We start from the raw sequence: 15,578 nt of genomic DNA on the forward strand, positions 1-15,578 counted from the left end.
ATTGCTGCTCCACGGGCCCTGTGAACGGGAGCTGGTCCCTGACAAAGGACAATGGGGAAGGATACAACCCCAGTGAAAAAGCACAGACTTTGCATGCAGAAAGTTCCAGATCCAATGCCTAGCGTCTCTAGTTTAAGAAAACCAGGAAGCAGATGATAGAATAATCCCTGTCTGAAACCCTGGAGAGCCACTGCCAGTCAGAGTAGACAATACTGAACCAGGTGGATGATAGGCAGTGCTTCCTGTGTTCTTATTCCTCTCTCTCACACACTATGGAGAGAGTATCCCTGGGAATGTGCAGAGTGCATTTCTCCCACTGAGTCCCTGCAGCTGACTCTTCTCCCGTCCTCTCCCACCTACACACACCTGGAATAAGCTCCTCTGCTATATTGGTTGGAGCATCAACTACCACACCCCTCACCCCCAAATCATGCAAATATATTTCATTAGGAAATACCGTATTTTTTGCTCTGTAAGACTCACTTTTCCCCTCCTAAAAAGTAAGGGGAAATGTGTGTGCATCTTATGGAACGAATGCAGGCTGCGCAGCTATCCCAGAAGCCAGAACAGCAAGAGGGATTGCTGCTTTCACTGCGCAGAGATCCCTCTTGCTGTTCTGGCTTCTGAGATTCAGAATATTTTGTTTCATGTTTTCCTCCTCCAAAAACTAGGTGCATCTTGTGGTCTGGTGCGTCTTATAGAGCGAAAAATATGGGTAAGTTGACAAGTCCTGCTCAAGCGCTGAAAGGAAACCTACCCTAACCCAGATCCTAGTGGCTTCTGCTGAACAAACCCACCTCATAAAAAGAGTGGGGTTGCTGGAACTTGAATTTGTGTGCATATTTCCCTGGCACATAGGGCAACAGCTGGGCACAGCAGGAGTTTCATTCTCAGACAAATAATCCATCTGACCTGCTTTTTGCTCTCTGTTCTCACTCTTAGAAACAACACTCTGGCTTCGATTCTGCTATAGCAGTGGGTTTGGGGTAACCTGGTGCATCCCTTCAAAGCATTTAAATGACGAAATCAGCAGCCATGCACCCTGGGCTTTTGAAGACTGGTAGTGCCAGGTGAGCACTCTTTCCCAGCAATGGGCAATCCACAAGAATGAATGAATGAATGAATCTTTATTTGCGTCAGCCATCGGCCATAGCAATAAAACAACAATACGATATACAAAGAGTTGGGGACTGGTGCTCTGCATGATCGTGATCCCCCTAATATTCTTAAGAATCCTTTGGAGTGTACGGGCATTCTTTGGCGAACATGCAAACCAGGTGGAAAGGGTTCGGGGCAGGGGGAATTTGGAAACCAGAGGGACAGACACTCTGTGGAAGAAGCTTATTTATTTGCATCCCACCTAAAGCCTTGATTTAGCATTTTTGCAGCCTGATCCCAAGCACATTTACTGGGACATGAACCCCAGATTTCAAGGGAGTTATTTGCAAGCTGAGTATGCCTAGGATTGCAGCATTAGCTCTCACAAACGCTCTGTAAAATAGGATAGACTGGCAGTGTTTTGCCCAAAAACCTCCAACAGCCCTGCAAAGACGACTAGCTGTGACTTCATAGCTGACAACGGATACTTTTAAGAGAACCCTGAATACAGTAATCATAATTAACTACAAGGCTGACAAAAATATATTTTCAATCTCTGTCAGTGCTGGAACATTCACCAATCAATAACATTAATAAATTGACAACCTTAAAAATGTCTGCCCAATTAACTGGGCAGATTGATTTTAAAATTAATACAAATGTCCATCTCCATCACGATGCCTCTTGCATCCTCTAATAACACAGAAAGGACTGCTACTCTGAGCTTTTATATTCTACTGATGCAAATGTTTGCATGTTTAATGGATGACTATCACTCCATCAAAATTCTCATTCATCGTTACTTAGAAGCAAGCCCGTCTTCGGGGCTTGATCCCAAGCAAGAGTGCCTGATGGTGCGACCTATGCACGTTTACTTAGGCGGTAGGCCTTTTAGGGAAAGTGGGACTTGCTTCAGAGTAAATGCGCACACAGCCTTACTCTGCAAGGTCTCTTTAAGCGACTGACAGCCTCAACGAGGGTCAAACACACCCTGTCAGAACTAACCCCGCCTCTTATTTCCTTGCATGGGGAGGGGGGGCGGTGGAGAGAGAGAAAGCATGCTGCGGCTGCGCATGCGCACAATTTGCCTCTTCCCCACGCTCCCTGTTCTCGTTCTCTCTTGCCCTCTGACTCACGAGCCCAGTCTGGGGAAGGAGGGGGCGTGGCTTCCCCCTCGCCGTCTCGCGCGAGCTGCGGCCGAGAAGGGGGTAAGCGGGAGGGGCGGGGCGAGCGGGACGTTGAGCGAGCGGTGGGCGGGGCGAGCAGAACGTTGTGTATATCGGTCGAATGTCTCAGCGTTCCGAAAGGCCCGGTCGGGCAGCACGTGGGGGGACGACCGAGGAGCCCGCGGCGGGTGGAGGGGCCGGGCGCGGCGGCAGCGCACGGGGGCTTGGCACCGGCACCGGGGGTGGGACGGCCAGGAGGAGACGGAGGAGGGCGAGCATCACCGGGCGGATCGTGAGTAGCGGCTTTAACAGGAGGGTTAAGGCGCCAGTCCTCATGGGGGAGGGCTGCTTTATGATCAAACACACGCTTTGTTTTTTGTGGGAGGACAGAGCGGCAGTTCGGGGCCTCCGCTGGATTACACGAACGGTTGCTCCTTCCCAAGTAGCGGTTTTTAAAATTGCATTTGTTGGGTCTTTTTTTGCCGTTTTCTCTCCCTCCCTCCGGCAACAACTTCCCGACTCGCCCCTGCAGCTGTGCCCCTTTAAGGGTCTTCTGGTCTGCGGCAGTTAGCAGATGAGAGAGCGCTCAGCTCCGCCGGCCGGCGGCATTTTGCACCGAGAAGCACCAGGAGCAGGCCTCGGTAACCTCTCCTCCTTCGCCTTGCTCCGCGTTGGCGTTTCGCCCACCCAGCCCGTGGCACGTGGTTCGGCCCTTCCTCGTTATGGGCCGCTCTCCACCCCACACGCACTCTCCCACCCACCCTAGATTCGTAAAGCGGCGGCTTCATAGGGGATCCCTTCGCTCGAGCCAAGGCTAGAGATTAACCCTTGTTAAAGCGCGACTCTTCCGCTGTGCTCTCGCCGACTTTGTCTTGTGCATTAAACAAAAAGAAAGCGTTTTATAGTGTCCTTCGAAAATTCAGAAAAGTTTTGCACCCGTGATTTTGTTGAACGTGGAGCCACTCCTCCTTGGCCCCAGTGCACTGTCATTAGCCTGCCCTTGGGAGCTCCTCTTTGCTGTGTGGCATTGAAATGTGTATCTTCCTTTTCATGTCTCTGTACTAGCATTTCTCCCCTGCCCCACCTTTGGGGGGGGGCATAAGGAGACAAGCTGTTCCTTAATTCTCTGCTCTCTGGGTCCTCCATTCCCCTTTATGAACTTTGAACAGCTAAGCACTATGGAGCTATGTCACCTTAAGTAGGAAACCTGGGACCTCTGGTAAGATTCTCCCTCATTGTTGCAGGTGGTGTTGTGGCTTTCTGAGCCCTTGGCTTGTGGAAAGTGTTCATGGCTTGGAGGAACAGGTGCTAGGCCTGCCTGGAGTCTGCCAACGAAGACTCACAGGTCTGTGTCACCTCTCTTCTCATCCCGTGAAGATGCCACTGGATTGAGCCTGTGTGATTTGCTCTGGTTGCTGCTTTTAAACTCATAGGCTGGGAAAACATTAGGTGTAGACTCTCTTGTGCACACACACACAATGCACATGTAGATAACATGCACACCATACATTTAAAGCATACAGCTTCCTGCAAAGAATCCTGGGAACTGTAGTTTCGCCCCTCACAGTTCCTAGTACTCTTAACGATCTGATTGTTTGGGTAAAGCCGTGTGGTTTAAATATACAGTGTGGATATTTCCCTTGTGTTAAGTTCTGGTACAACAGCATGCTGAGCAAAATCTACTTTTCTGGGTAGCTTTGGTCAAGTTGCCTTTTTCTCCACTGTATCTGCAGCCGAGGCCTACCTCACAGGGTTGCTGAGTCGCTCTGTGCTTGTAAGGGAAATGTTGTGTCAAACCTAGCATTATTGAGTGGCAGGTGGTGTTTGGTGAAGCAAGAGGCTGCTGTTGGCTGTTAACAAGAGGTTTGCATTGTAGGACTTTCACACAATGGGTGAGAGTTTGGATGGCTGTTGAGTTAGGTTAAGATACTTGTTCAGGTGTGAAACTCATTAGCACCCCCCTGGCAAAAAACAACCAAACCCTCTTATGCTGCAAGGAGTAATATGAGTGTCTTACTGAAATAGTGAGGTCCTCTCTGACCTTTACCCCTCCACCCCAAATACAAGTCACAGAGCTGGCCTGGGTGTGTTCTGTGAGTGTTTGGCATTTGTTTTGGCTATGTGGACTGTGATAATTCCTCTAGAGTAATTGCCACACCTTGTGTCTGCCTTTTCAATTACTTCATGTGCATTTGCTTTTACACACATACACAGGCAAACACTTTGACAATTACTGGGAAATAATTTGATTGTAAACACAATTTTTTTGTGTGTGAAAAATTTCTGGTGTAACGCAACTACATGCTCTTGGCCCTGACGTTGCTCCAATGGGAGATGGGGCTCTGGCTCAGTGGGTGGAGCTTCTGCTTTGTGTGCAGAAGGTTTCTGGCTCAGACCCCAAAGGCATCTCTAGCTACAGGCAGGAGAAGCTCCCTTCCTGAATCCCTGGAGTGCTGCTGCCAGTCAGTGTACACTATACTGAGCTACATGGGCCCAATGGTCTGACTCAGGAGAAGGCCGTTTTCCGTTTTCTCTAAGCAGGTGAATCACCAATTGGACCGATGTGCTTTTTTGCTACTTTTAAATGTATTGCATTTACATCCCGTCTTTTTCCTCAAGGAGCTCAATGTGGCCTACGTGGTTTCCCCCTTCCTCATATAATCCCCACACAACCCTGTGAGACAGGTTAGGCTGAGAGGTAGTGACTGGCCCCCAGGATCACCCAGTGAGCTTAATGGAGATTTGAACCCAGATCCCCCAGGTTCTGCTCTGACACTGTTAAGTCAGTGCTTCCCAAACTTGGGGTGTCTAGCAGTTTTTGAACTACAATTCCCATAATCTCTGACCACTGGTCCTGCTAGCTAAGGACAATGGGAGTTGTAGTCCAAAAACAGCTGGAGACCCAAGTTTGGGAAGCACTGCTCTAACCACTAGACTGCAGTTTAATTTGCATTGTGATCCACAAATATGACACTGGCAGATTTGAGAAGTGGGTGCCCTGTGCCCGAAGGCATCTTTTAGGATCTATTGATCTCTCTGTAGTGGTGACCCTGGCCTTCGCCCTTTGACTGTGACCTTCCTGAGTGTGGCAGATGAGGAGGAAAAGGAAAAGAAGTTTCAATGGGACAAGTTCTCCAGCTTTCCTTGTTTGCTTTCGTCCTGTCTGAGGTGAGCAAGTTCCTGGTGCCCGGAAGTTCCTGGTGCTAGTGAGCTTGCTTGCCTTCTGAGAGGAATTGCCCTACTGGCGCTTCCTGGCGTAAGTGGCTGCTGGAGGTCACCCTCCTTGCACTGCTCTCTCCCTCCCTCCCTGGAGGGGGGCTAGTGTTGAATGGTAACTTGAGAAATGTCACTCACTCTTTCCTCCTCCAGTCCCTCCTCCGCTGGAGTCGGTCTTCTCCCATTGGCTGCTGGTGATGCCTTCCTCTTGCAAGCGGGGGAATGATTAAGCAAAGTTGGAGGGTTTTTTGGGGGGAATGGAAGGAGCCCCAAAGCCTCGCTTTTCTGCTGAAGCAGAGACCTCAGTCCCCCAACGCTTAAGCGGATTCCTAAAGGTACAGCTGTTTTAAATGGAAGCCTTAAAAAAAAAATCATTTATGAGTGGCTGCCATTGATATGTGGTAGAGCTAGCCATGTGGTCACAGCGAAAGCAAGCATCCTGGGACCGTTTGGATGGAGGCAGAGGGTGTCATTCTGGAATATTGTATGTCCTGGGACGGCAACTCCCAAGAGGCAGTGTTGTGTAGTGGTTAGAGTGCTGGACCTGGGAAACAAGGGTTCAATTTCTGTCGTGGAGCTGACTGGGTAGTCTGGGGACAGTTGTGCTCTCTCTTCCTTGGCCTAACCTACCTCACAGGGTTGTTGTGAGGATAAAACGGAAAGAGGGAGAAGGGTCGGCACCACTTTTGAGTTTATAGGAGAAAAGGTGGGTTATAAGTGTAATAATAAGTTATCCCTGATGCTGAGCTGCTGCTTTTACTGTTGTTGCTCCCCATCATATTGTTGCTGCGGGGGCACATAGTCTGGTACAGTGGTATCTCGGGTTACAAGCACCTCAAGTTACAAATACTTCAGGCTACAGACTGTGCTCACCCGGAAGTAGTACCTCGGGTTAAGAACTTTACCTCAGGATGAGAACAGAAATTGTGCACCGGTGGCACGGCGGTAGCAGAAGGCCCCATTAGCTAAAGTGGTACCTCAGCTTAAGAACGGATCTCCGGAACAAATTAAGTTCATAACCAGAGGTGCCACTGTATTTTTTGTTTGTTCGTTCGTTTGCAGTAAAATAAAATGTCATTTATATCTCTCATTTCAGGATACAAATTCTTCTAATGCGCATAAAGCTACAATAGTAATCATGATGACCATGTTGAAATATTGCAGTTAATCAGTATCTATCCCTATTGGGTAGTTGGCGGTAGATGATCTTTGGAGAGGTAGGAACAGTCCACTTTGAACAGGAGTGCAGGTACAGCCATGGACGGCTCTCTTTTCCCTCCCCACAAAACGGCCTAACCATCCTTTGTAAAGCAACTGGGCATTGTGGACTCTTGTGGCAATGAGTTCTGTAGGCTAATTGTGTGTCGCGTGATGAAATGTCGCTGAGTTATGCCGCTCCCAGATGTAGGGCAGAGGTCTTTCAGTATTGGTCCCATCACCTGGCATTCAGAGATATGCTCAATAGGAGTTGGAGAAATTTCCCCCCTCTTGGGTGTTGCTGAACTGTAACTCCTGTCAGCGCCAGCAAGCATGGCCAATGGCCAGGGGTGGGGGGAGTCGTAGTTCAGCAAAATCTGGAGGGCCACAGGTTCCCCACACCTGCTGTATAAATTGATAGCCATCCTGCTAGCCCCCAATAGTGTTACCCTCTGTGAATACCTTTAATCCCCATTTGGTGCCATCTGAGTTGGTGGCTGCGCCTGCATCTTGTGGGAAGAGGTTCCGCAGTTCCACTGTGCTGTGAAAAAGTGCTTCCTCATTGTCCATCCCAAATCTCTTACTGGGTGGCCCCTAGAGGGCTCTAGTATCAGGAGACAGGGAGGAATAACTTTCAGCCCTATTATGGGGGGCTACATTAGTGCTGTAGCACATGCTGAGTGCTCTGGGTAATGAAATATGAATGCATTTCGGCAGGTTTTAGGGATTTGTCCTTTAGCAGATTCCTAGATTGTCTTAAAAGTTGCCCAATGCTGCCTTAAGCGTTGCAGCCTTAAATGCTACTCAGATACCATTCCCTGAGGCAGTGGTGTCTTAACAGGCTGTATTGCCTTTGGCCTGCTTTGCTGTTTATTCATTACCCAAAGCGACTTATAGTGATCCAAACATTAAAACCGAGTATAAAAAACCCCAGAACAAACCTAAAAACACATCCATACACTTAGAAAAAGGCAAGTTGTAACACATCCCACTCCAGAGGCCACAGATACCTAAAAATCCTCTCAAGTTAAGGACCAGAAACCTGGGTGAAAAGAAATATCTTTGCCTGGTGCCTAAACCTAAAAAATAGGTAATGATGGCACCAGGGGTGCCTCACCTAAGACAGCATTTTGTAAGTGGGGAGCCACCACTGAAAAGGCCTGTTCTTGTACTGCCCCTCAGTACTTGCTAGGAGGAAGTCATTTTTAAAAAAATTAAGCATGGTTGGTTTTTTGTTTTTAAATCCAGCTGGTGAAATTAGAACCCCTACTGAAAGAAAGCTAAATGTAAAAATACTGCACAGTTCGTATACCAGGAGTAGGAAACCTATACTAGACTCCAACTCCCATCATACCTTGCTGGCTGGGACTGATGGAAGCTGGAGTCCATCAACAACTGGAGGGAAGCAGGTCTTTCCCCCCACCATTCTTGGATAATGGCTGGACGATTTTGTATTTTGGCAAGTCAGCACTGGGAAGGAGTTCCACACTTGACAGGCAATGATTCCAGTGTTGACTTGGTGCGTACTTAAAGAAGGTACACTTCCTCAGTGTTGTGTGACTATAGCAACACACACAGAAAGCAGAGGTGGCCTTTGATTAAAGTGCGTCTCACCTGAGAGGTCATAACTGGCACACGGGAATTACATTTTTTAAAGACTATTGTCCTGCCCTTTCTCCTCGACACTTGAAATGGGGCACATGGCTCCCGCCCTCCCCATTTTGCTTTCCAATATGAGAAAGAGGCCGTGTGCGTACATTTAAAGCCTGTGACTTACCCTCGCACCAAATGATTCTGGGAACCGTAGTTTGTTAAGGGTGCTGGGAACTGTAGTACCACCTCTCACAAAGCTACAGTTCCCAGTACCCAGTTCTTTGAGGGGGCGAGTAACGTGCTTTAAATCTGTGGTGTGCGTGCTTGTTCTCCACATTCCTGTCCTAACACTTGGACTGGTGTGGACCTCAGACACTAAAACGGAGTCGCCTCCTGTGCTTTTAGTTCACAAGGTGTTTGGTGATTCAAAGCGTTTGGTAGATTCCCCACCTGGAGAGGGTTGTGTTCTGCTTCAAAGTCCATAGGTGGGAGAGCCCTGCAAGGATTTTTCTTCTCTTTTTTTCGTGACGCAGAAAATAATTGCAGCTTGCTGAACAGAATCATAAAATCATAGAGTTGGAAGAGACCCTCCAGGGTCATCTAGTCCAACCTCCTGCAATGCAGGAATCTTTCTGCTCAATGTGGGGCTCAAACCTGCAACCTTGAGATCAAGAGTCTTTTGCTCTACTGACTGAGCTATATTGTTGCTTTTAATGTGTGCATCCTTTTCTGCCTTAAACGCTCATTGTTCCCATTTTAAAGATTGTTCTTTATTAAATTGTTATACCACCCTTCACCCAAAGATTGCAACATAAAAGTACAAAATGAAGATGTAAAATGCATAATAAATGAAAACAAACCAATAACTGCCTTCCCACTGACACATTTAAAAGACCAGAGAATGGTAATTAGCCAAATAAAAGGCACTGAGGACAAAATATAGCCAGTTGGATGCAGGGCAGGCTGCTTAACTGCTCTGGTACCCAACCTGCATTATTCCTTTAAAGCAGTATTGGGCTGCGGCCATGGCTTCCCTTAGTGAACCTGGGAACTGTAGTTTGTGAGGGGTGCTGAGGGTTTCTAGGGAGAGCCCTGTTCCCTTCACAGAGCTACAATTCCCGGAGTTCCCTGGAAGGAGGCATTGAGTGTTAAACCATCCTCTGAAGCCTGCAATTGTTCCTGAGCCTCTGAAGTCAGAAGCCCTGTTGCCCCAAAGCAGCTGGCTGTGGCTCAAGTCTTGCAGGAGCCCTATGTGATGTCAGAGCAGCCGGACTAATCAAAGCTGTGAAGTTTAGGCCTTCTATTGGCTCAGAGGGACCTGTAATTGCACCTGTGGCCCATCACACTTGATTAGTTCGTGATTAATATCTCTCTCTCAACACTTTGCATTCAGTGACCTTGGTTCACCCAGAAGCCGAGACTTCTAACTGCCCCAGGGATAGGTTCTGTGTAGCTCAGAAGCCTGTAGAGTCTTGCATCCAAAATAAATTGATCCCATAAGAGTTCCCCTTTAGGTGATTTTTTGTGGCCTTAACTTTCTCTCCCCCCTCCCCCTTGCAAATCAGCAACTTGACTAGTGGTAGCAAAGGGAAAGCATGCCCCTCCCTCCTCATAAACATAAAAAACCAGAGTGAAAGAACTTCAAAGCCGAGAGGGGTGTGTCTGATAGAGCAGCTCTGCCTGGTCTGGAATTGCTTTAATGATGCGCTTGCTCGCCGTAGGAAGAGGGGAAAGTTTTTACTTTGCTGCCTGTGTTTGAACTAAGTCCTTGGCTGAGTTGTTACGTGCGTAACGTTGCGTTTAAATTTTTGTTTTGTTTTTGAAAGATAAATCCTGTACTAAGTTAATTGAGTGAGCAGCAAATCTGGATTCTCTGCAGTGCAGTAAATGGGCAGACTTCTCGTAGATCTCTCACTTGACGCCTTCTGCTGGTTGATAACAAGGAGCTTTTGTGGGGTGTGGAACCCCAGTCTCTGACTCAAGGATGTGTTTGCAATAAGTTTGAGGGTGTGACACAAAAGGCCCTGGGTGCCATAAACATTATATCTACCTTACCTGACTTGCTGGGGTCTTATCTCTGCCACCTGAAATTTTCCCCAGGACGTCCTCAGGCTTGTAAATGCTTTTTTTTTTTTTAAATCAATGAGACCTAGAAGTTTGCTCAAAGGGAGATTTAGTAAAATTTACTTTTTGTGGCATCTATATATAATTTTTCTCTTCCTTTCTCTCTGCAGTGAAATTGTGTCATTTTCTCAGTGGCGAATGCACTAGGTTATCAAAATGAATTATTTATTTGGATTGTTACGTTTGGCAGTATTCAGTTAAGTTTTACTTGGAGTAGATCCATTGAAATTAATAGACCTAACATGTTCATTATTTTAAGTGTTTCTACTCTGAGTAAAACCTGTTCTGTTTTGACATGAATCAGCATTTCGGCTGCATATGCAATATAATTTTAAAGTGCATTTGAATCATATTATCTCCCACAAAGAGGCAATCCCATGAACTGTAATTTCCCTCTCACAGGACTACAATTTCCAGCAGCCCTGGAAAAAAAGTGCAGTTCCCAGGATGCTTTGGGAGAAATAATGTGCTCCAAATGTAGTTCACATGTTTACTATTGGGGAATGCCTGTCGCTGCCCAGTAATTTATAGAAACAACAACAGCAACAAATAATTATTTAAAAAGGGATAGTGCAATTAGTGAGTTTGGACCTGCCATGCCAAAAATTAGGTGAAGTCACAACTGAGTTCGCCATCTGGATTCAGATTGGCAGCTGGTATCCAGACATAGACAACGACTGCTGCCCTTGGTTCAGGAACCCCTGTGCCAGGTTTGGTGAAGACATCTTGAGAGGCAGCCTATAGAAAACAGAAAGACAAATCAGTTTCCAAAATGAGCCACATTGGAAGCACTGATGTTGGGAGAAGTGGCATACAAAACAAAATCATAAATTAAAATTTCTATTTATCACCCCACTCCCCCCGGCTGCAAAAACTGTATTATCCTAGTAGGAGCCCCTATTATATAGAGCCTAGGAAGTGAGACAATTTGGTTTTGTAGACCAGGGTTGCCCGCTCTGATTGTCTGCCAGTCTTGACTGAAGGTCTTGCTTGGGCAGCTGATCTTTTTAATTGGAGAGTTAAGGGGGTTGACCCCGGAATCTTGTTAATGCAGCCAGGTGCTATTCCAGTGTGTTCAGTCTTCCCAGTCTATTTTCCTTTCTTGTTTCCAAAAAATATAGGGGGCAGGTTGGCTTTCCCCTCCCAATTTTCCCTTCCCCACCAAGCCTTTACACCTTTAGAACCACCCAGCATTGGAGAATGCAAGGGCTATGAAGTGATACCTGGCAGGAGGGGAATTAAACACATTTCAACACTTTTCAGCCTGATGGGTGTATGCCTTTCCTGCATTTGAATGTCTAAACAGGTTGATCAAAGGGTTATCTACCTAGAACTACTGAAAAAATAGTTATTTATTAACCTTGCTATAGTGAAGAAAGTGCCGGTCTGTTGTTTTGGCAGGTGTTCTGTGCTGCTCACAAGCTCGCATACTTATCAGCACAAACAAACAGAGGGTGGTGGTAGAGGTGATCTTTTGTTGGCTGCCTTAAAGCTAAACAGGAGTCCTTGGGTACGAGGCAGTCTGTGATGTGTGGTGGAACACGTTTTCTAAACAAATGATCCAGATTCGTTTCCCCTGTTGCAATACTTCTGATCCTCTCTTCCATTCTCTAATTTTAGAAATGCAGGCTTTTATAAAATTAGTGGCAAAATAAAACGTGCAATGCTAATCAAACTGGGCAACTAGAATGGAAAATAGCCATAGCCAAATTTGACAGGAAAGTGTTTTTACCATTTTTTCCCCCTCTAGGAAGAACCCGCTTCTCCAGTGCTTCAGGCTTGCTAAAATTAGGCCTGCCAAAATGGTCTACGTTGCTTTCCATTTCCCCCCCTTAAGCTCTATATTAAGACAAGTGGGTAGCATTGAGTTGCCATGTCTTAAAATATTTACAAGTCCTCCAATAAAAGGAACTTGAATCAGAATATAACATTTAGACCTCACTGACAGTGCAATCCTGTGGCTGTTTATTTTGAAGACACTGCGGCTTATTTATGTGCCAATTATTCCCAGATAAGCATGTGTAGGACTGAGGTTTAAGTGCACTCTGCATGGAAGGCTTCCTAATGGAATCCGTTGATTCATCTACCTCTGGCTAATTGGCAAAACATTTTGAGATTCAGATAGCACCAAGTGTGAAATGCCGTAAGTCTGCTGTTGGTTTTGCTTACGAAATATAAGTTGGATCTTGGTTCATTCTTAAGAGTCGGCAAAAAAAAACTTCCCAGTTCTAAATTTCCCGGGAAGTCCATATCCCTGGGGGTAGTCCATTCCCCAAATGCAGCAAACACCTTATGCAGCATCTGTTTTATGTCAACTCTGTGCAAGTGCTAACTTATGTGGGATTTGTGGGTCCCAGCACAGCGGCGTTCCTGTTTTCCATGATGGTCTGAATCCTAGGATGTAAAAGGGAAGATGGCATGACCTCTGTGAAGAACTCTGCCACAAAGTATGTCCCACCTATTGGGAGATACAGGACAGGTAAAGGGAAGTACTGCTTAGCACCGTGTGTGGTTGGCGCATTTTGCACTTGGCTCTTGGCCATTTGCGACCAGGGGAAGATGCCTGGGTCACAGGATGGCGCCTGACACCTCCACCTCTGGAGGTGCATGCCTGGGAATCATTGGGTCGCGACTGTTTTCCACACACTAATACCCTCTCCTGTAGAATTCTATGTGTCCCATTTTATCTGCACAATCAGAATGAATTTCAGGATCCAAAACGCTTTTTTTGTGCAGCTTGAGCACAAGCAGTGAACAACATTATAGTTCACTGTTGTCACTTGTCTTCACTTGCCCCCTCCTCACAGTTGTGAAGAATATTCTTACATTATGAGTGGTCTGTGTCACTATTAAGAAAAATAGTATAAGAAAAAACATACATGCAGACTGTCCCTGGATAAGGTGACTTTTCTTCTTTAATTTCTCAACGTTCTTAACACAGCTCAAGGTTGTCATCTTCAACTAGCTAGATATTTAGCTGAAAATCTATCACAGTCAGTCAGTCATTTGAAAAATAAGACTTTAGAGCTGTCTTGCCCCAAAATGGCATTCCTTTTTGGGTGACTGCAATCTTGGTTTAAGGAGCCATTTGGCCCCCAGCTTGTATATCTGAGTTTCTAACACTGGAAGTTTCAGAATTTGCTCCCATGGGATGTAGTGATGGAGACCAACGGATGGCTTCGAAGGGGGATTAGGCAAATGTGTGGAAGATTGCGCTGATGCACTCACTGTGTGCTTTTCCACTGTTGGAGGCAGAACATAGCACACTGGCGCAATCCTCTGGGTACCAGTTGCTCACAGTCACAAGTGGGGTGTGTGCTGTTGCCCTCGGATCCTGGTTGTGGGCTTCCCTTTGGGGCATATGGTGGGGCCACTTTGAGAAGAGTGGATTAGATGGATCTCTGATCCAGCAGGGCTCTTGATATGTTTTTATTGAAATGGGGGACCTGTTGCAGGACTCCCATCTCGCACCAGCCTTGACTGTTGGCCATGTTGACAGGGGCCGATGGGAGTTCAGCAACATCTAGAAGGCCACAAGGTCCCCCCCACTCCTTGTTGCAGTGCTTTGCCCAAAAAGAGACCAAACACGGCTGATACCTGCCTGGAATCTTATTATCCCATTTCCCGTAGGGAGACTTCCTTCTGGACAAGTGAAAACACGATCCTCTGCTTCGCTCCTCTCCCCCCAATGCACGGGAAGGGCATGTAAATCATTGACTGTGCCTAGACTCGCAAATATTTCTAGAATTTTTGCAAATTGCAATTTTTGTCTTGTCGGGTGCCACATGGCCAGCTTGAATTTGCCCTTGCTCCATTTGTGCAAGGACAGAGAACTGTCTGCTGTCCGGAGTGCCTCTCCCCACTTGGCCCCCCCCCCCCGGCAATAATGTGATTTTTTAAAGTTTTTACTTACTTATAAAAAGCAATGGGTATGTTGGGCTTGGTGAGCAGGGTTGGTAGGGTGGCTATAAGAAGTGAGCGGTCTCAGGAACCAACTGGACAGATAAGTGATGGGAACACAGGAAGCTGCCTTCTACTGAGTCCTTGGTCCATCTGTTGTTGACACTGACTGGTAGCAGCTTTCCAGGATTTCAGGCAAGGGGCTGTTCCCAGCCCTACCTGAAGATGCCTGTGATTGAACCTAAGACCTTTTGCATGCAAAGCAGAGGCTCTTCCACTGAGCCAGATCCCTTCCCACACATTGCCCAAGGCTTTTGATGTGCTCACGCTCTTACGTTTTTTACTAGTCTTCTGGTAGTGATTGCGTTTGGCTTTCTGTAGCGCTCTTATATTTTCAGTAAGTTTTTTTTATATTCTTTGTTTCCATGTTTGTCTTGCTGTAAGGTTTGTTGGGGCGCAGTTTCATGGAAAAGCAGTATTAAGAGTCTATTCCTTCTGTCTTTAGACAGCCTTGCCTGGTTGTCTGGTGCAGTTTTCTTACTCACCTTTGGCGACTGCATGCTCACAGTCTTCCTATGAAATCCTTGGCATTGTGGGAAGGATTCTTCTAAGTCATGGCAAGGGCTTAGTTTGGTTGCTGTAGCCTTGCCTATTTCTGGTGTAGCGTGGAATGTATTTCGAGACAAATCTGGCAGTGTGTACCAAAAACAACTGAGACCATGAGGATGGTGAGTGGTGGTGACTTCCTAAGCAGGGCTGCAGGGGAAAGGTCAGCTAGACATCTACACTTATTTTATGCCCCAGCTGGAGAAGCTTGAGGTGGAGGTGTGGTAGACTGTTCCTGGGTTCTGAAGCTCCATCTTCCTTTGATACAGCTTATTCAGTTTTGCAGCTCATGGTTGAAGTTGTTAGCCCAGCAGCATCTGAACACAGCCACAAGTTCTCCATTATCAGATGGAACTTTGGTCTGAGCCAGCTGGGTCCTTATTATGTACATCTCCTAATTTTCCCACCCATCCCCTAGCTCTAGTTTCTTTTGAATACATGAATGAAGTCAATTGTGAGCATTGGGATTTCATGGTTCATTTAGCTGCTCGAGATGCATTAAGGACTTAAATCAGTTGTCTTGAGCTTGTCCTTCTGGATTGGTGAAGAAAGCTGCCTTAAAAAAAATAAAATGCTCTGACTCACTTCAACTTCATCAAAGCTGTCAACAGCTCAGGGAACCCTGCGTTGTGTTCTGTGTTCAGATGGCTGGTCCCAGATCAACAGAGGCTCATGCCT

General features: G+C 46.7%; 1 protein-coding gene across 4 annotated transcripts in view; it reads left to right on the forward strand.

Annotated features, from left to right (window-relative positions):
- Positions 1-15,578, forward strand: part of AKAP1 (A-kinase anchoring protein 1) — a 43,823-nt gene that overhangs the window by 2,628 nt on the left and 25,617 nt on the right. The window contains exons 1-2 of one of the 4 annotated variants that reach the window (XM_081171484.1): positions 2,394-2,556; positions 3,509-3,609. The gene's annotated coding sequence lies outside the window, so the exon portion shown is untranslated. Of the gene's footprint in view, positions 1-942; positions 1,071-2,393; positions 2,557-3,508; positions 3,610-5,686; positions 5,816-15,578 lie in introns of those variants that run through there. The other 3 variants (XM_081171483.1, XM_081171482.1, XM_081171485.1) reach the window with 3 other exon arrangements.

Source organism: Podarcis bocagei (genome assembly GCF_964188305.1).
Source record: "Podarcis bocagei genome assembly, chromosome: 15".
Classification (NCBI taxonomy): Eukaryota; Metazoa; Chordata; class Lepidosauria; order Squamata; family Lacertidae; genus Podarcis; species Podarcis bocagei.